We start from the raw sequence: 21862 nt of genomic DNA, 5'->3' as shown, positions 1-21862 counted from the left end.
GAATTTAATACGTTCTTTATAAATCTTGGATACTAGCCCTTTATCTGATACGTCATTTGCAAATATCTTCTCCCATGCTGTAGGTTGTCTTTGAGTTTTGTTGACTGTTTCTTTTGCTGTGCAGAAGCTTTTTTTTTTTTTTTTTTTTTTTTTTTTTTTTTGCAGAAGCTTTTTATCTTAAGTCCCAGTAGTTCATTTTTGCTTTTGTTTCCCTTGCTTTCATAGATGTATCTTGCAAGAAGTTGCTGTGGCCAAGTTCAAAAAGGGTGTTGCCTGTGTTCCCCTCTAGGATTTTTATAAATCTTGTCTCACATTTAGATCTTTCATCCATTTTGAGTTCATCTTTTTGTCTGGTGTAAGAGAATGGTCTAGCTTCATTCTACTGCACGTGGCTGTCCAATGTTCCCAGCACCATTTATTGAAGAGACTGTCTTTTTTCCAGTGGATAGTCTTTCCTGCTTTGTCGTATTAGTTGACCATAGAGTTGAAGGCCCATTTCTGGATTCTCTATTCTGTTCCATTGATCTACGTGTCTGTTTTGTGCCAGTACATACTGTCTTGATGATCACAGCTTTGTAATGTAACCTGAAATCCGGCATTGTAATGCCCCCCAGCTCTGGTTTTCTTTTTCAATATTCCCCTGGCTATTTGGGGTCTTTTCTGATGAGATCAGGCACGTTCAGGGTGGTATGGCTGTAGACTCAGGGTCTTTTCTGATTCCACACAAATCTTAAAAGGATTTGCTCCAACTCTCTGAAGAAAGTCCATGGTATTTTGGTAGGGATTTCATTAAATGTGTAAATTGCCCTGGGTAGCATTGACATTTTCACAATATTAATTCTTCCAATCCATGAGCATTGAATATTTTTTTCATCTCTTTGGGTCTTCCTCAATTGCTTTCAGAAATGTTCTGTAGTTTTTAGGGTAGGTCCTTTACCTCTTTGGTTAGGTTTATTCCTAGGTATCTTATGCTTTTGGTTGCAATTGTAAATGGGATTGACTCCTTAATTTCTCTTTCTTCAGTCTCATTGTTACTGTATAGAAATGCCACTGACTTCTGGGCATTGATTTGGTATCCTGCCACACTGCCGAATTACTGTATGAGTTCTAGCAATCTTGGAGTGGAGTCTTTGGGTTTTCTAGGTACAGTATCATGTCATTGGTGAAGAGGGAGAGTTTGACTTCTTCTTTGCCAATTTGAATGCCTTTTATTTCTTTTTGTTGCCTGATTGCTGAGGCTAGAACTTCTAGTACTATGTTGAATAACAACGGTGAGAGAGGACATCCCTGTCGTGTTCCTGATCTCAGGGGAAAGACTCTCAGTGTTTGCCCACTGAGAATGATATTTGTGTGGGCTTTTCACAAATGGCTTTTAAGATGCTGAGGAACGTTCCCTCTATCCCTATACTCTGAAGAGTTTTGATCAGGAATGGATGCTGTATTTTGTCAAATGCTTTCTCTGCCTCTATTGAGAGGATCCTATGGTTGTTGTTTTTTCTCTTGTTGATATGATCTATCACGTTGATTGCTTTACGAATGTTGAACCAGCCTTGCATCCCGGAGATAAATCCCACTTGGTCATGCTGAGTAATCTTCTTAATGTATTGTTGGATCCTATTGGCTAGTATCTTGTTGAGAATTTTTGCATCCATGTTCATCAGGGATATTGGTCTATAATTCTCCTTTTTGGTGGGGTTTTTGTCTGGTTTTGGAATTAAGGTGATGCTGACCTCATAAATGAGTTTTGAAGTATTCCATCCCTTTCTATCTTTCAGAACAGCTTTAGTAGAATAGGTATTGTTTCTTCTTGAAATGTTTGATAGAATTTCCCTGGAAGCCATCTGGCCCTGGACTTTTGTGTCTTGGGAGGTTTTTGATGACTGCTTCAATTTCCTCCCTGGTTATTGGCCTATTCAGGTTTTCTATTTCTTCCTGTTCCAGTTTAGGTAGTTTGTGGTTTTCCAGAAATGCGTCCATTTCTTCTACATTGCCTAATTTATTGGTGTATAGCTGCTCATGTTTTTAAATCGTTTGTATTTCCTTGGTATTGGTTGTGATCTCTCCTTTTTCATTTGTGATTTTATTAATTTGAGTCTTTTTTTTTAATAAGACTGGCTAATTATTTATCTATTTTATTAATTCTTTCAAAGAACCAACTCCTGCTTTTGTTTATCTGTTCTACAGTTCTTCTGGGCTCTATTTCATTGAGTTCTGCTCGAATCTTTATTAACTCTCTTCTTCTGCTGTGTGTAGGTTTTATTTGCTGTTCTTTCTCCAGTTCCTTTAGGTGCGAGGTTAGTTTGTTTGAGTTTTTTCCAATTTTTTGAGGGATGCTTGTATTGAGAGGTATTTCCCTCTTAGGACTGCTTTTGCTGTCTCCCAAAGATTTTGAATGGTTGTATCTTCATTTTCATTAGTTTCCATGAATCTTTTTAATTCTTCTCTAATTTCCTGGTTGACCCTTTCATCTTTTAGCAGGATGCTATTTAACCTCCACATGTTTGAGTTTCTTGCAAATTTTTCTTGTGATTGAGTTCAAGTTTCTTTTTTTTTTTTTTAATATCTGTTTTTTTTTTAATTTATTTATTCGTGATATTCAATTTTCAAAGCATTATGGTCTAAAAATATGCAGGGGACAATCCCAATCTTTTGGTATCGGTTGAGACCTAATTTGTGACCCAGTATGTGGTCTATTTGGGGAGAAAGTTCTATATGCACTTGAGAAGTATGTGTATTCAGTTGCATTTGGTTGTAAAGTTCTGTAAATATCCGTGAAATCCACCTGGTCCAGTGTGTCATATAAAGCTCTTGTTTCTTTGGAAATGTTGTGCTTAGAAAATCTGTCATTTGCAGTAAATGCCCTGTTGAAGTCTCCCAGTATAAGTGTATTATTATCTAAGTATGTCTTTGGTTATTAATTGATTGATATACTTGGCAGCTCCCATGTTATGGGCATAAATATTCATGATTGTTAGGTCCTCTTGTTGGATAGATCCCTTAAATATGATATAGTGTCCCTCTTCATCCATTACTACAGTCTTTGGGATAAACTTTAGTTTATCTGATATGAGGATGGCTACCCCTGCTTTCTTTTCAGGACCATCTGAATGGTAAATGGTTCTCCAACCTTTCATTTTCAGGCTGTAGGTGTCCTTAGATCTAAAATGAGTCTCTTGTAGACAGCAAATAGATGGGTCTTGCTTTTTTATCCAGTCTGAAACCCTGCACATTTTGATGGGATCATTAAGCCCATTCACGTTCAGAGTTACTATCGAAAGATATGAATTCAGTGTCATCGTATTACCTATTCAGTCCCTGTTTTGTGGATTATTTCTTTGGCCTTCCTCTCTCTTTTACTGGGTCCCCCTTAATATTTCTTGCAGAGCTGGTTTGCTGATCACATGTTCTTTCAGTTTCTGCCTATCTTGGAAGCTCTTTATCTCTCCTTCTATTCTGAATGAGAGCCTTTCTGGATAAAGTATTCTTGGCTGCATGTTCTTCTCATTTAGGACCCTGAATATATCCTGCCAGCCCTTTCTGGCCTGCCAGGTCTCTGTGGAGAGGCTTGCTGTTAATCTAATATTTTCCCCTTATAAGTCAGTGATCCTTTGTCTCTTGTTGCTTTAAGGATTTCTTCTATATCTTTGGAATTTGCAAGTTTCACTATTAAATGTCGAGGTGTTGAGTAGTTTTTATTGATTTTAGGGGGGGATCTCTCTATCTCCTGGATCTGAATGCCTGTTTCCCTTCCCAGGTTAGGGAAGTCCTCAGCTATGATTTGTTCAAATATGCTTTCTGGCCCTCTGTCCCTCTCGGTGCCCTCTGGAATCCCAATTATACGTAGATTTTTCCTTCTGAGGCTGTCATGTATTTCTCTTAACCTTTCCTCATGGTCTTTTAATTGTTTTTCTCTTTTTTCCTCAGCTTCCTTCCTTGCCATCAACTTATCTTCTACGTCACTCACTCTTCCTTCTACCTAATTAACCCTCATTGTTAGGACCTCCAGTTTGGATTGCATCTAATTTAATTGATTTTTAATTTTGGCTTGATTAGATCTAAATTCTGCAGCCATGAAGTCTCTTGATTCCTTTATGATTTTATTCAGAGCTACCAGTAGCTTTATAATTTTGCTTCTGAATTGGCTTTCTGACTTTCAAGTATAATCCAAATTCTGTAACTCTGGGGTACAGAGTACTGTTTCTGATTCTTTCTTTTGTGGTGAGTTCTTTTTTCTAGTCATTTTGCTCAGTGCAGAGTGGCATTATGAGCGGGCTGTGTCAAAAATATCAACCACGACCTAAGTAAATTTTACCCTAGATGATTGTGCCGAGTTCAGAGACCAGAAATTGAAAACAAAGATCAGAATGAAATAAAACAAAAGGATCACTAAAGTGAAAAACAAATTTTAAAACAAAGTAGTAAAAAATAAAAGTCCAGGAATCCTAAAGAAGAGGAAAAAGAAAAAAGAAAAGAAACAGAAAAAAGAAAAAAAGAAAAAAAAAGGAAAAGAAAAAAAGGGAGGGGGGACTGGGAGATGGTGGTGGTGACAAAGTTGCAGTGGAGGGAGAATGTAGTCTACCTGAGGGGTTCTAGAGGGTGATCCTCTTGTTTCTGAGTATATTAAGTTTTGTATGTTAGAAGATCTGAGGCCCAAATTAATGTAAACCAGAAATGCTGGTAGGGGACCCCACCATTGACCACCAAAACATAAATGAGATAAAAGAGGGGGGCAGAATGGGATTGGGGAATCTCACAGAATGAACCAGCACAGTATACCACTTGGTTCTGGGTGCATACTGGTCATGTTTTCAGAGGTATTAACTTCTGCCATTGTAGAACAAAATGAGGCAGAGAAAAGAAACACAAAACAACAACAACAACAAAAAACATATCTTGTATATCTCCCCAAATTAAGTGTAGTATGTTGAAGGGACTCTAGAAGTGGAAAATATATCTAGGACCTGTAATTGTAGAAATATGAAAGTCAAAAAGGAAGAATCTCAAAAATGAAGAGGTGGTAAAATATTGTAGTTAAGGTGGGAAAAGAGAAAAAAAAAATTGGATATTTACAGTCTGATCTCAAAACGAGTTGTACTGGAAAAAGGAAGAAAAAAGAAAGGAGGGGTACCCTCCGGTTCTATATACTGTAAATCCCTCGACTTCCCCTGGAGCTTTCCAGGGCTCCTTGGTCAAGAACTCGCTCTCCCCCTTTCCTTCCAGCTGGTCTTCTGGGGGAGGGGCTGCTGTGCTGATTCTCAGGTGTGTGCACCTGGGGGAGCTGCCCTGCCTCCTGCCGGGTGCCGGGCTCAGTGGGAGCTGTTGACTCTGAGAGGCCTCTGTCCCCTGTCCCCCCTCCCCCCCCCCCCCCCGCCCAGGCGCACAATGACACAGGGAGGAACGACAACAGTGGCGGCGGCCAGGTCCCCAGCCCTGGAGTCAGCTCCCCCAGTCACCACCGCAGTCTCCCAGTCCGCGCTGGCCTGGAGGCTCCGGGGGCGGGGGCGGGGGCGCTGACCTGCACAATTTGGGGGGAAGGTGGTAGGAGCGTCCTCGCTGCCCTGGGCCCTCCCCACCTCCGCCTGGCTCCGGGGCCTGCGCTGCTGGAATGGCGCTCCCGGGCCGCGGCTCCCAAGGCTCCCAACGCGGCAGGGCGCAGCCCCCGCCCCGAGCCGCCGCCTGAGCTGCTCCCGACCCGCTGGGTGGCGCTCCGGCCCTTGACCAGCTCCGCCCCCCCCCCCCGCGCCCCGGGGAGCCCGCCCTCCGTTCGTGACTCCGGGAGACCGGAGGCTCCACGGCCCTCCCGCCAGCCTGCCCGAGTTCCCTGCTGAGCGCCTTTCCCCCCGGGAAGAATCCGGTGTGGATTGTTGAAGTTCCCGCTTTTCCCGGGCTGGGCCTTCCTGACCCCGAGGCTCCCGCCCCGCCTCAGCCCGGCCCCTGGATTATTTTGTATTTTTTCCCGCCTTCCTACCTCGTAGAAGCGAAAACCCTTCTCTCCGTAGCGTTCCAGCTGTTCCCAATTTAAATCTCAGGTCAAGTTCGTAGGTTTTCAGGATGATTTGAACGTTATCTAGGTAAGTCGGTGGGGACAGGTGAGTTGAGGTACCTACTCCTCCGCCATCTTGCCCCGCCCCAATTCTAAAAATTTATACAGGAATTCAAAGGCCAAGAACAACTGAGGCAAATTTATAGAAAAGCAGGAAAAGCAGACAAGGACTATTATAATGCTCCAATATATAAGGTGGTGTTGAACTGGTGCATAGATAAATGAAAATACCAGTATGGAAAAGGACTCATAATTCTCTAATATATGATAAAATTGACCTGTCAGTGCAATGGAAAGAGAATGGTCTTTTCAAAAATCATGCTAAATCAACTGGATATCTATTTTTTTAAATTATCGATTCTTTATATTTCTCAATGAATTAACATGGATTATAGACATAAATGTAAAAAGTAAAACTATAAGACTTTTAAAAGAAAACATATGATTAAGTATTTATAACCTTGGAATAGTCCAAGATTTCTTCAATACAAAGAACACCATAAAGAGAAAATGTGGAAAATTGCACTACATTAAAATTAAAAACTGCTTTTCATCCAAAGATACCACTGAGAGAGTGTAATGGCAGGCCATAGGTTGGAGAAGAGTTTTAAAGACTAACATTGGTAAAAGGATTTATGTCCAGAATATATGAAGAACTCTTACAGGACAATTTTTAAAAAGTAGGCAAATCAGTAAAAAATTGGACAAAAGACTGAATAGGTACATTACAAAAAGTTATATGCAAATCGCTAGTACACATGACAAGGCACTTGTCATTAATTATCGAGGAAGTACAAAGTAAAACCACAATTTTATATTTATACCCTTTTATCAAAATGGTTAACCTGAAGCTGACAGTATCAACTGTTGACAAACAGGAGGAACAATTGAAGCACTCATTTCTGCTTATGGTGGTGAAATTAATACAAATTGCTTTGGAAATCAGGTTGGTAGTATCTACTACAGCTATATTTATGTAAAACCTGGAACCCAGCAAATTCACTCCAGGTACAAACACAGAGAAATGAGTCCATTTGTAAACCAAAGGATATGTACAATGATTTTCATTGTATTATTTTTAAGCAGCTAAAAACTGAAAAGAATGTAATACCCACCAACTAAAAATTAACAAAATGATATATTTGTCCAATGGAATATTAATGAAGATGAAAAAGTTACTGCTACAAACAGCAGCAAGGAGGAAATTCACAAGGATAATGTTGAATGAGAAAAGCTGGTAGAGTACTTAATGTATAATTTCACTTATAAATATCAAAAACAGTATAACATAATCTAAATCTAATGAGCAAGTATTGAGTGTAGGGAATTTGAAATTAAGTCTAGGTAGACATTTTTTTCTTTTTTTATTTGGAATACTTATATATTAGAGTAAGAGGATTTTGAAGTTAAACAGTAAGCTCAAAGGCTATCCACATAGTTACCCCTTATTCTTTAAAAAAAGAAAAGAAATTACAGTTCAACCAATTTAATTAACAAATTAATCTAAAATGTTAAAAATCAGCATAAAGGTTATCATAGAGATTGGTAATGGCTTGAATGAATTTCTGGGATACAGGGGATGTTCTGTTTCTTGATACGGACACTGGATATATGGTATGCATTCACCTGACGAGAATTCATAGAGCTATACATTTATTATAATTTGTACACTTTTTTGGTAAGTTGTACATTTCAATAAAAGTTTGCAGAGTACATGTTTCAGAAAAAAACAAATGTCATTTTGAATGTATGAGTCAGAAAATTAGGTAATATTAAGTCATTGTGAATGTAGAACATATGGCAAGGTATATTTCATAAAAATGTAATCATATGTGTATCACTGGGAAATCAATGTCACTTAAAAATAGTAACAGTGACTACTAAATGAAGTTACTGAAATTGAAGTATCGTATTAAGTTAAACTTTTTAAAAAAGCTTTATTATGTATGGAACGAGAAAGAGACATTATTATCTGATTTGGAAAATTTCCTACCTTAGAATATTGCCTAAATTTGATACAAAATGTAGACAACTATTCTTTTTGCTGATAGTCTATGGAAATATTACATACAATACTTCAAAATGTCTCTCACATACAATGTTATTGCAGAGAATATGTTTGGAGGTTTTAGTTTATTCATTTATCATCTAATTCTGAAATGGCACCAGATATGTGAGAGTAGCTTTCATTTGTTTTCCTAAGGTTAATATAAAATTAATAAGTAGATTATATGTTCACCCTCCAAAAAATCACTGTGAAAGGAAACACTTTGTGTAACATATACCAAATAATCTGTGATAGAGGATGGAAAATGTTCTAATGATAAGTTTAGAAAGGCATATTGCTCCAAGAATAAAATGGGCTATTAGCAATACACTCCTTAAAAGTACTAATTTATAAATAAAATAAAATGTGTTTCTTTTAATTCTGTAAATATGAAGGCATCTTTCAATAAATGAATCATGCAATTATTATGTAATTGTAGATTATTTTTAAAATAATAAAATTAAAGAATTGGTTCTACAGATTTTAAAGTTAAAGGCGGTACAATGGTCTTCTTTAAAACAAAAAGTCCTGCTATGATTTGACCATACGTGAACTCTGGAAAGAAAACCCAATATTTTTGTTTTGTTATGTTTCTCCTTTCTAGTGCTTTTAATTTTTAAATAATACAATTAGTATTTAAGAGCTTCTGAAGCTGTAAAACTGACCTAGGTTTAGACTTTGTTTCCTTTCTTAGATGTTGCATGATCTTCGGTAAATTACTTATCTTGGCTGATCCTCAACCTTCCCATCTGTAAACAGCTACAAAATATTATGTTGAGCTTACACATACATAATGCTTAGCATAGTACCCGCCAATAAATGTGCATATCAGATTGTTTTACTTTGATTCTAAGAAATATTAAACATGACCTGATCCTACCAAGCTTAGTCTCAAGGAATATGCTGATTTATCTTTAAAATCATGGGCCTAAATCCTTTTTCTTGTGTACCTCTGCAGAGCTGAGAGGTTGACACTCAAAAAACAAAAACCAAACCAAAATCAAGATTGCTCAAAACTTGGCAGAACCAAAAAAGAAATACAACTATATGTATAAAACATTTCATGTAAAGATTGGTCTTTTGGCTTTCTGAATTTCAATAAAAGCAGAAAGAAAAAATTTAAAAGCCCACAATCCCAATTTTCCCCACCCCCCCAGGGGGGCTCTAAGTATGATCCTGTCTTCCACTTTTCAGAGAGTTTGCAATAAACCCAAGGAATCTGCATTTAAAAAGCTTTTCAGGGATCCCTGGGTGGTGCAGCGGTTTAGCGACTGCCTTTGGCCCAGGGCACGATCCTGGAGACCCGGGATCGAACCCCACGTCAGGCTCCCGGTGCATGGAGCCTGCTTCTCCCTCTGCCTATGTCTCTGCCTCTCTCTCTCTCTCTGTGTGACTATCATAAATAAATAAAAATTAAAAAAATAAAAATAAAAAGCTTTTCAAATAGTCCAGATGTGTAGCCAGGTTTAAGAATCACTGAATAAAAGCAATTAGCTTAAGTCACTATGACATGATCCATGGTGACTTACTGAAATAGATATTCCCTTCCCATTTCCCTCCCTAAAACTTTACAAGCAGATCCTGGGAAGACATCTTGTTCTAGTCTTTGCGTCTCAAGATCAAAATAATGGTTTCACTTTAACCTTATTGCAATATATTTTCCCAAAGAATAAGTCCACTACATGAGGAAGAGTAGTTTTATCCAACGCATACCTACCACTCCTTTCATCCACCATATCCTACTTCTCTTATCTATTTCATTCCACAAGAACTTCTTTTTGTGGTGACATTATCTGCAAATAGCTGTATTTCAAATATTCAATTACAATATATATCTAAGAGAATCCCTTTGAAGTTATTCAGTATTGTAACTGAATTCCAGAAATCAAAAACAGCAGAACTTCACTAACTATAGAAGATGGTATTAAATTTGTTGAACTCTAATTTCTTTTCTTTTTTTAAAGAATAAGGGGTAACTATGTGGATAGCCTTTGAGCTCTAACACAGTTAAACAGTAATGTTTAACTTCAAAATCCTCTTACCCTAATATTTAAGTTTCTAAATAAAAAAAGAAAAATGTCTACCTAGACTTAATTTCAAATTCCTTACACTCAATACTTGCTCATCAGATAATGATTAACCAAATTTCCTGAAAGTACTTTTTATTTTATATTTAAATTGTTAAACCAATTTAAAATGATACAATATAACACAATGACTAAGTGCTGAACTTTGAAATCAAAAAGCCCAAGTTTGAGTACTATCATTTGCTCATTCTCTGAACTTGGCAAATTTACTTAATCTTTCTTTTTCAGCTCAGAATCCTTAGAAAAAACAAAGACAAAATGTATCACTGCGTTGGCCACAGGTATGTTGATAGACTGATTTCCTAGGACATCTGCAGAAAAGTCATATCTTATACTAACACTCTCTCTAAACAATCCATCCATAGGATAAAGGGAGAGATCTTATCTTAACACTTCTATTTACCGTTGGTCAAGGTTTTTCTTCATGGAGTGTTGCATACATGGGGGACTCACCAGTTTCCAAGGCATTTTATGACTCAGAAGCAAAAGGCAGTCTTAGGACAGGGTGCATTAAACAAACAAACAAACAAACAAACAACTTTGAGTTTAAGGCAAGGCACTCTCATGTTGTATCCTTAAGCTGTACAATGGATGTGAAGCAACCATTCTAGTCAACTCTTGGCCTGTAGTGGTAGCAGTGACAGTAGGTGGCAACAGCAGTATATCAGTTAGCTATTGTCACAATAGTGCTACCAAACAAATCACCCCAAAGTTAATCACTTGAAACAATAAGCTATGCATAGCTACCACTACAGGTTGGGCTCAGCTGGGAATCTTTGTTTGAGAATGCCAGTTAGTTGGACACGGCTCCAGGCTACAGAGTCATGAATTGGCCCCACGCTGAAATATAAAGGCTGTCTAGCACCTGTTCTCATGGTAGATCCCCAGAACACAAAAGTACAAGACTTACCTCTGTAAACAATTCACTACTCTGTTTCTTAACATTCTGTTAACATTCCACTGGCTAAATCAAATCATATGTCTAAAACCAAATTGAAATGATGGGAAAATATGTGCCATCTATCGTGAAGTCATGGGCCAAGGTGTGGAAGAAGCATTCTTTTATAGTTGAATGATGAATTAGGATCAATAATACAATCTACTACAAAGAGACCAGTGTTTATAGTGTAGGAGCAGTGTAAGCTGTTCTTAAGGCCACTCTGATCAAGGAAATGCTCAGATCTTAGTGACATACGAAATGAATCCAGTACTCTGGATAATCCTCAATTTTTTTAATATTTTCATCTGTAAAACAGGGATAATAGTAAACCTTAGCTTATAGGGTATATATTTGGGATTTTAAATGAAATAAGTTGCATAAAACAACTCTCAGCACAAGAAATGTTACATACCTACCAAAGAAAAGGGTCATTTAACTACATTTCAGACATGCCAGAAGCCATGAGTGAGTAAACAAGAAAACCACATAAATTTAGTTTATTTTGACTTATTGTAGGAAGATAAGCAATAATTTTGTTCTTAATTGCACTGGGTTAATTTAATAGCATGATCTTTGTAAATGTAAGGTAGAATATTTGATGAATATTGAAGAATGAAATGAGGAAAGATAGAGGGAATCCCTCAGCTATTCCTCATCTCATTTAGGAAGTTGTTCTGCATTACCATTTGACTGAATTAATTTTAGTTGTAAAGCAAAGCTACTTTTGATATAAGCATCTGGTCTTTGCAATTGTAGAAAAAGGAGGAATTAAAATTGCTCAAGGAATTCTCCATAGTACCAGAGAGATATAATTTCAAATTCAGCAGTAATTAAAGAAAACAAACAATTAAAAAATGTCACATAGCCAAGTCAGTATGGCTGATTATAAAGGGAGGCATGGGAATTTGTTTTTTATGGTAAATTTCAAACAGTGACTATAAAATTCTTTATGTAAGAGATGAGATGGATACCAGGAAGTAGAAATCTGTAGGTAGAAATTCTCCTAGTGATTATACTAGTCATTATTATTAAATATTTGTATTTGGAATTAATAACATTAATCTAAATAGATATGTGTATGTATATATTTAAAAAGACTTTCTAGCACACTTGTCTGATGTTCATTTTATTTCTCTATTCTACTTTCTAATTCTTCACTCTGAATGATTGATTCCCCAATATTAACTAGGAAGTATTCCTTATATACCCCTAACTATGCCTATCCAAAGCTTTAATGCTCTGTTAACAACATTCTATTTCTATTGGAATACAACTATATATCAAGTCATGGGAATATATTAAAAAATTATGTTTATGTTTTAGTATCCACTACATGCCAGTCATTTCAAAAGAGAGAGGTTGAAACAACCTACACATATATGTTTGGGAATTTTTCTTTCTTGAAATGATGAGAACATGCCTTTAAAAATCCACCATGTTACAAATATACCTCTTTGAACATAATGGTAACTACAAAAACAGGAAAAGAAGTTGATGGAAAGTTTTTTTGAGACCCAAACACAGGCAGTTTTTAGTATGGTCTATTTAAAGAGCATTTTCTTGTAGAGACCCAGGGGAGCCTTACAAAAGTGGTTTGTTTGTATTTTTAGCTTTTATCACATGATCTTGGGCAAGCCTTGATTTTCCCATACACACCATGTGAGACTAGCAGTTATAGTTTGTATACAGATTTGCTGCTTTTTAAAAAAAAATATTTTGTTTATTTGTTGATGAGAGAGAGAGAGAGAGAGAGAGAGAGAGCCAGAGACATAGGCAGAGGGAGAAGCAGGCTCCAAGCAAGGAGCCTGATGTGGGACTCAATCTGGGACTCCAGGATCATGCCTTGCCAAAGGCAGATGCTTAACCACTGAGCCACTCAGGCATCCCTACAGATTTGCTTCTTACAGAATTTCAAAGGGATCAAAAATTTGGAGAATCCTGCAAAACTGAGAGTTTGACTTAGCCTGGAAGTGTGAATCTTTGCACGTGACAATGAGTTATCAGGCTTGGAGAAGAAGGCAGTTGCAGCTTTCTGAGGACAGAAAACTTAGGGGAGCTGTGGGCTTTACCCTGCTGGGCTGGGGTGCCCTGTCGAACTCACAAGGCTGCCAGTATCAACACACTAAGGAGACTCACCCTTCAATAAAAAACTTCACTGTTATTCCTTCAATGAGCCTTAGGTCTTCAGGATATTTCTCGAGGACTTCTAGTTAATTTTCAGAGAAATGTGGTCCTTTTAGAGATAAATTAGATTTGAGGGAAAGAGGTTACAGTTTCTGGCTTTATTTCCTTTACTTTTCTCTTCATGAGTAATATTGCAGTTTTATTGTCTATTTTTCACCAAATTGTCTTAAATTGCCATTGTATATTGATATTTTGATCTCTTTTTTCTAATACAAATGGCTAGTAGAGTCCTGATTTCATAATCTGATGAGTGTGTAGCGTTGTGTTATTCTTAGTTATTGGGTCTTCCTTAGATAAAAATGTGATTTAAACTAATTGTTTGCAACATCATTCTTGTTTTGCTTTTGTCCCTTTGAAATTTTATTAAGGGAAGGATTTCTCATCAGTCACTTACATCTCAATGAGTAGGTGAGTCACCACATGCTTTCTCCTAAGTCATTTGGCATTTAAAGCCTTAACTCTATAGAAATAAAGCTATTAAGGCAAAGTTTGTCCGAGTTTGTGAGCATTTTGTTTGGAGCAGGATTTTTCTTTATTCCTTCCTTCTTTTTTAAAATTGAAGTATAGTTGATACACAATGTTACATTAGTGTCAGGTATACAACATAGCAATTTGACAACTATACAGTCATTACCTTATGCTTACCACAAGTATGGCTACAATACTATGTTCCCTATGCTGTACCTTTCATCTCCATGACTTATTCATTCCAGAACCAGAAATTTTCTTAAATGCAACTAAAATTATATCATGTAGACAATTTCACACTTTGCCTACTATACATGGTTATTGTATATAAACATCTCTCCAAATCTAAATTCTAAACTTCGTTAGCTCAGAGGATATTTGAAGATACTTCTTTGGAGCCTTTAACAAAGCCTAAAAATAAGAATACCCTCACATACTTATAAAATAAATTCAAAATATTGCAACATAATAGTATTTGAAATTATTATCCACATGATTGAATAAGTACAACTTCAAATCCAGATCTCATTCTCTGCTACATTGTGGGGACCAGGAAACTCTGGTCACATCCCTTTTTGGTAATGTCATTTGAAATATCCAGGCATGTTTTCAGTTCTGCAATAAATCATTATGAGAACATTTTTAAATTATCTGTCTAAATTTGCATTTTGGAATCCTATGCTATATAAGATATTGTGTTAAATGTTTTCAAGCGGTTTCACGTTGCATCATGTCACTAAATTATTCACTTTTATTCTGATGGGAAGATACTGCCTATCACTGAAAAGAAAAAGTAAAGGTCTACAATTTGTCATATTTTGCAAAATAATACAAATGAAGAATAATACACAATGAGAAAATTTGCCTTGAACTAATTGTTTCTAATTTAATCAGCCATCTTTATATTGCAAAGACAGAAATCCAAGTCAAATTACATGAATTCAAATAATGGAAATGATTGAGTGATGTAAGTAAAAAGTTCAAGGTTACTTTGAACATAGTTGTATCCAGAGATTTTTATGATAGCAGTAAGGTTCTGTCCCTTCTATCTCTCTACTCTGTTTACTATGTGGTTAGCTTCTATTTCAGGCAAAAATAATCACAGGAATCCCCAGGCTTATAATGTCCTTACAAGCTGTGATCCCATAGAAGGGAGGCAATTGTGTCTACACCAACATCCTTATCAATTCCTAAGAAGAACTTTGATGGGGCCTTGCATACATATTCACTGTTGTAAGCAGTGAGTTGGGGTTTTATGATTAAATGCCTTGAGAGAATCACAAGTTGCAGAGGAGAAGTACTTCCCAAAAGAAAAGTGTTTTACACAGCCAAATAGAAAGAGAAGTCTACTGAATTACTGAATTACTGGAATTTTCAGGTTCAGATTTATTTTTGCTTATAATCAATAATTTAGGTTAATTATAAATATTATGCATATGCAAAGAAAACAGCCTTTATACTGAAACTTTCCTAAATATATTATCAGCTTCTAAGTCATAAAACATTGTAGAAAAAGTAATATAATAACAGACTTATAAATTAGATACTCTTGGGATCCCTGGGTGGCGCAGCGGTTTGGCGCCTGCCTTTGGCCCAGGGCGCGATCCTGGAGACCCAGGATCGAATCCCACGTCGGGCTCCCGGTGCATGGAGCCTGCTTCTCCCTCTGCCTGTGTCTCTGCCTCTCTCTCTCTCTCTCTCTCTGTGACTATCATAAATAAATAAATAAATAAAAATTAAAAAAAATAAATAAATTAGATACTCTTGAACTTATGAATGGCAAATTGTTCCATGTTAAAATCTGTATATGCTAATCAACATGTGTCTGGAAAATACTGAATCTATATGTTTTGATAATGATTTTATAATTTACTCTATTTCAGGATAACTTCAAAGTATGACAAAGTATTTAATATATAGCAACATCTCCATTCTCTAAGTCAGGTCTAGGCAAACATTTTCTATAAAGCATTAGATAGTAAACATTTTAGGCTTGTGCGTCATAAGGATTCTATTGTGACTTCCAACCAACTCTGCTTTTGGAGTACTAAAGAAGCTATACATAATTCCTAATGAATTTGAGTATGGTTGTGTTCCAATAAAACTTTATTTATAAAAATGTTGGTGGACTTAATATGGCCCATGTGTTGTAGTTTGCCAACTCAGTGAACTTGGCTTACAGAGAAAATCATGACCTGTACTGACAATGATTTAATCACAAACAATTCTAAGTTAAGTCAGTCTGTTTCTGCTTCATTTCAAATGTCCTGCTATTAATTGGAGGATTGTCATAATTAAGTAGAAGAAATAATATTTTATAATTTATAATTACATAATACTCTCATGAGAAATTATTCATTGGTTCCTCAGAATAACCAATGCCATGTTACTCTGAGTCTTTCCCGTCATTCAGCAAGGCATAGATTCCTTTCATTTTAGGAAGTTTACTTATAATCTCTCTGGGAACATAAACAAGAAATAACAAAAATCATAAATGTGAAAACTTTTTTTCTGACCTCTCAAGCTAAATAGGTCCTCAAACATTTGCTTATGCCAGTAGGATTCCTGGATTTTTGTTTAAATAATTACAATGCACCCATAGCTCATTGATAAAGCACATCTAATTCCCGCAGTTACTTCTACAATGCATAAATATATTTGTATAACATTACAAGTATCCTACATAAGAAAAAGTATCTAAAACAATCATTTACTTACTTAATGCTAAAAATTGACTGACAGGTACGTTTGTGTTCAATATGCAACAATAAAAGCAGAGTATTGTATACAAATCACCTTTCCTCCTTTCTCTCACAAATGCCACAATGCAGATAAATAATGAAAAATATGATCAAATACATAATACATACAAATAACATTTTGAAAAATAAACAAATGAGGAAACATTTTTTAAAGATTTTATTTATTTATTCATGAAAAGCACAGAGAGAGAGAGAGAAAGAGAGAGAGAGGGAGAGAGGCAGAGACACAGGCAAAGGGAGAAGCAGGCTCCATGCAAGGAGCCTGATGTGGAACTCAATCCTGGGACTCCAGGATCCCGCCCTGGGCCGAAGGCAGGCACTAAACCACTGAGCCACCCAGGGATCCCTAGAAATATCTCATACATGTTTATTCACATCAAAAAAGTTACCTGGGTGAGATTTAGTGGCAAAAGGAAGAAAATGTAAGTCTCTGTTGTTTAGTGATAGAGGAAGGGTGTGAGGGTGAGATGGTAAAGGAGTGAGTGAAGAGTTAATCCCTGAGATTTATCCATAGGCAAATTCAACAAATGTGTGGAAGGTCTTCTCTTGGTAATTAGATTCTCTAGACATGGGAAGATATAAAACATTGCCCAAAGGCATAAATGAAGCAAATGGGATTAAAAAACAAGTGAAAACTCAAAATAGAAGATTTGTTTGTGGACTCCTTGCTTATGATTATATGGCTCCTAATAATGAGACTGCATTGTTTAATGTGAAGCTTCTGTTCATATTGTGATTGTTCTCTTATGTAACAGCAATTATTTTGGATTCATCATCCAAGTTTTCCTTTAAAAACTTGGCATCAAATATTTTTGGCTCCTCTTCTTCCTCTAACCAAGAATAAGCATCAAATTGAGCAATATACTAGTTGAGAAGTTTCTGCAAAGCAATCCTAAACTGTAATACCCTCATTGTCTACCACAAAAATCTAGTTTCCTGAGAAAGATAGTAAATTTTTTTTTTGTTAATAAATCCTTTCCAGGGCAGCCTGGTTGGCTCAGTGGTTTAGCGCCACCTTCAGCCCAGGGGGTGATACTGGGGACCCCGGATGGAGTCCCACGTCGGGTTCCCTGCATGGAGCCTGCTTCTCCCTCTGCCTGTGTCTCTGCCTCTGTGTGTGTGTCTCTCTCATGAATAAATAAATAAAATCTTAAAAAAAATAAATCCTTTCCGTAACACACTGAAAGTCTTCATGACCTTGAATAATCAAAATCCGTATTTTGTTCATAGCCTGTCACCATATATTTTCGAAGCTGGACTGGTGAATTTGAGAGTCTTTTTATTTCATTGTGATAGAGCATGTGACAATAGATCTATCCTCTCAAATTTTTAATTTTACAATACATTATTATTAACTATAGGCTTTATGTTGCAAAACTCTCTAGAATTTACTCATTTTTCATAACTGAAACTTTATACCGATTGAGTAGCAACTCTCTATTTCCCTCTCCTGCCACCTGTCTGTTGCCAACCACCATTCCACTCTGCTTCTGAGTTTGACTGTTTCAAATAACCCATATATGTGGAATCATATAGTATTTCTTCTTCTCTGATTATTTCATTTAACATGATGTCCTCAAGTCTCATCCAAATTGTCATATATGGCAGGATTTCCTTCTTTTTAAAAGGCTGAATAATAATTCCATTGTTATTTTAGTTTTTAGTTTGATATAGTCTCACTTTTTTATTTTTGCTTTTGTTTCCTGTCCTTTTGGTGTCATGTTGCAAGAGACTATTGCCAAGATAAATGATGTGAAGCTTTTCCCCTATGTTTCCTCTTAGGAATTTTATAGTTTCAGGTCTTACATTCAAGTATTTAATCCATTTTGAGTAGATTTTTGTGTATAGTGTAAAATAAGGGTCTAATTCATTCTTTTGCAAAGTGATATTCCAATTTCCCCAACACCATTTGTTGAAGAGACTTTCCATTCTCCATTGTGTATTCATTGCATCTTTGTTGAAGATCAGTTGACCGTGCACGTATAGGCTTATTTCTGTATTCTCTATTTTGTTCTATTGGTCTAAAGTCTGTTTTGATGACAATACCACACATTTTAATTATTATAACTTTCTAATAAAACTTGAAATCAGGAAGTGTTATACCTGCAACTTTGTTCTAAAGATTATTTTAGCTATTTGGGAACTTTTATATTTCCATATGAATTTTAGGATTTTTTTTTATATTTCTGTAAAACATAATACTAGGATTTTGATAGAGATTGCTTCTAATCTGTAGACCACTTTGGAAAGTATCAACATTTTAACAATATTAAATCTTCCAACCCATGAACATGGAATGGGATGTCTTTACATTTATTTGTTTCTTCCTTAACTTCTTTTAAAACTATAAAAACTAAAAAATAAAAATAAAAACAAAAAATTAAAAAATAAAACTATAAAAACTATAAAATGTTTTATAGCTTTCGGTTTACAAGTCTTTCACCTTCTTGGTTAAGTTTATTCTGAAGTATTTTATTCTTTGCAATGCTATAGTAAATGATATTTTCTTAATTTCTTTTTAAGATAGTTTTTTTCCTAGTGTATAGAAATATAATTGATTTTTGTATGTTGATTTTGTATGCTGCAATTTTATTGAGTTTGTTTACTAGTTCTAAAAGTTTTAGCATTTTTAGGGATTTCTACATATAAGATCATGTTATCTGCAGGTAGAGATAACTTTACTTCTTACTTTCTTATTTGAATACCTTTTATTTATTTGCTCAGGTTAGCACTTACAGTACTATGCTAAATATTAGAGGTGAAAATGGGTATCCTTGCCTTATTCCTTAGCTTAAAGGAAAGTTTTCACTTTTTCACCATTGAGTATGATGTTGGCTGTGTGTTTGTCTCATAGAGTCTTCATAGTGCTAAGGTAATTCCCTCCCTGGCTTGTTAAAACCTTATGAAAGGATACTGAATTTTGTCTACATCTATTGAAAAGATCATGTAATTTTTTTCCTTTATTCTCTTAATGATGTGTATCACATTTACGGACTTTGTATGTTGAATTACCTGTGAACCCCAGGAATAAATTCCACTTTATCATGGCATTTAACCCTTTTAATGTACAGCTGAATTCAGTTTGCTAGGATTTTGTCTAGGATTTTTACATCTCTGTTCATAAGAACATAGGTCTATAGTTTTCTTGTAGCTTCTTTGGCTGTGGCATCAGGGCAATGCTATTCTCATAAAATGAGTTTGGAAGTATTCCATCCTCTTCACCTTTTTGGAAGAATTTGAGAAAGATTGGTGGTAGTTCTTTAAATATTTGGTAGAACTCACAGGTGAAGCCATCCAGTCCTGGGATTTTCTTTGTTGGAAAGTTTTGATTACTTATTCAATCTCCTTACTAGTTATGAGTCTGTTCAGATTTTATGTTTCTTCATGATTCAGTCTTAGTAGGTTGTATGTTCCTAGAAATACATCCCTTTTTTTAGGTTATCAATTTATTGCTGTACAATTGTTCATAGGAGATCCTTATGATGCTTTCTAGGTCTGTGGCATAATTGGTAATATCTCCTCTTTATGGTTTTTGTTATTTGACCCTCCTCTCTTTTTCCTATTTAATTTAACTAGTGGTTTGTCAATATTGTTGTTCTTTTCAAATAACCAATTCTTTGTTTCATTATTTTTTTTTCTTTTTGTAATTCTTTGAGGTATAGAGTTGTTGATATGATGTCTTTCTTCTTTTTATCCATTTTTATGTATTATTATTAGTCCTTTTTACACTCTATCTTTTTATTCTGCTATTCCTATCACACGGTTTCCATTCTTAAAGTTACATAGTGGTTGCCAGGAAGAATAGACAAAATGAAGCATATAAGCCTCTCTGCTAAGCTGAGTCTGCCGACTACTAAGGTTTATTCATTGAGTTAGGATTTACACATGGTGAAATGTACAAATCTCACACACACAATTCAATGGGTGCTCTGTACAACATATATTCTAAGAGATAAAATATTTCCATAATGGCAGCAAATTACTTTGTGTCCTCTTTCACTCAATTCTTATCCTCTAGGCAGCCACTGTTCTGAACACTTTTGCTACAAACTTTCCTGTCAGTAATGTTTTTGCTGTTTCCCATATTTTTTTAATAGAGAGTGAGAATGAGGGGGGTGGAGGGGGTGGAAGGACAGAGAGAGGGAATCTCAAGTAGACTCCATGCTGAGCACAGACCCCAAAGAGGAGCTCAGTATCACAACCCTGATATCATAACCTGAACTGAAATCAAGAGTCTGTTGCTTAACTGACTGAGTCACCCAAACATCCCCCCATAAACTTTTCTATGCTGTGTTTTCATTTACCATTTTTGTCAAGATGATTTCTAATTTCTCTCCTGGCCCATTGGTTTTCAGATGTTGTAAATTTCCATATATTTGATGAATTTTCCAGTTTTTCTTCTGCTGTTGCCTACTAATTTCATTACACTGTGGTAAGAAAAGATACTTGGTCTGATTTCAAACTTCTTAAGTTTAAGACTGGTTTTGACATAACATGCAATGAATTTTGGAGAAAGTTCTGTTTGTGCTTGAGAGGAATGTGTGTTCTGTGCTGTTAGGCTGAATATTCTGTATGTATCTGTTAGGTCCATTGGTTTAGATTGCCATTCAAGTTCATTCTTTTCTCATTGATTTTCTGTCTGGATTGTCTATTCGTTATTGTAAGTGTGGTAGTAAAATCTCCTATTATTGTTGTATCACTTGCTCCCTTCAATTCTGCTAATGTTACTTTATATATAAAGATGCTTTAATGTTTGGTGCATACATATTTAAAATTGTTATAGCTTCTTGGTAAGTTGACTTTTTACCATTTTATAATATTATTTTTGTCCCTTGTGACTCTTTTGAATTAAGTCCAATTTTTTTCCTGATATAAATATTACCGCCCCTGCTCTCATTTGGCTATGATTTGCATGGAATATCCTTCCCATCTCTTCACTTTCAGCCTACAGTCCTTAAATCTACACTGAGCCTCTTGTAGACAACACATAGCTGGAAATTATTTTGCATATCAATTCAGACGCTATTATTTTGATCAGATAATTTATATTTAAAGTAATTACTGGCACAGAAGGACTTAGTACTGCCATTCTATTCATTGTTTTCTTTCTATCTTTAGTTCTCTTGTCTATCATTCCATTGCCTGCTGTCGTTCTCTGTGTCATTTTTTTTTTATTTTCCTATTGGTATACTTTGATTCTTCTCTCGTTTACTTTTGCGTGTTTTCTATAGGTATTTTCTTTATAGTTAGCATGGGGCTTAAATAAGATAACCTATAGTTACAATAGTTTATTTTAAGCAGATAACAACTTAACTTCAATCTCATACAAAA

At 35.8% G+C, this 21862-nt stretch overlaps 1 long non-coding RNA gene across 1 annotated transcript in view; it reads left to right on the top strand.

Moving 5' to 3' along the window:
- The first annotated feature begins 5771 nt into the window (after nucleotides 1–5771).
- The window catches only part of LOC111098757, a 95288-nt gene continuing 79197 nt past the window's right edge, over nucleotides 5772–21862 (top strand). The window contains exons 1-2 of the long non-coding RNA XR_005369377.1: nucleotides 5772–6071; nucleotides 10406–10458. This is a non-coding gene — a long non-coding RNA (uncharacterized LOC111098757). The remainder of the gene's footprint in view (nucleotides 6072–10405; nucleotides 10459–21862) is intronic.

The sequence above is a fragment of the Canis lupus genome, chromosome 14 (assembly GCF_011100685.1).
Source record: "Canis lupus familiaris isolate Mischka breed German Shepherd chromosome 14, alternate assembly UU_Cfam_GSD_1.0, whole genome shotgun sequence".
Lineage (NCBI taxonomy): Eukaryota > Metazoa > Chordata > Mammalia > Carnivora > Canidae > Canis > Canis lupus.
Note: the sequence above shows the minus strand (reverse complement) of the source record. Positions and strands in the feature narration are given on the sequence as shown.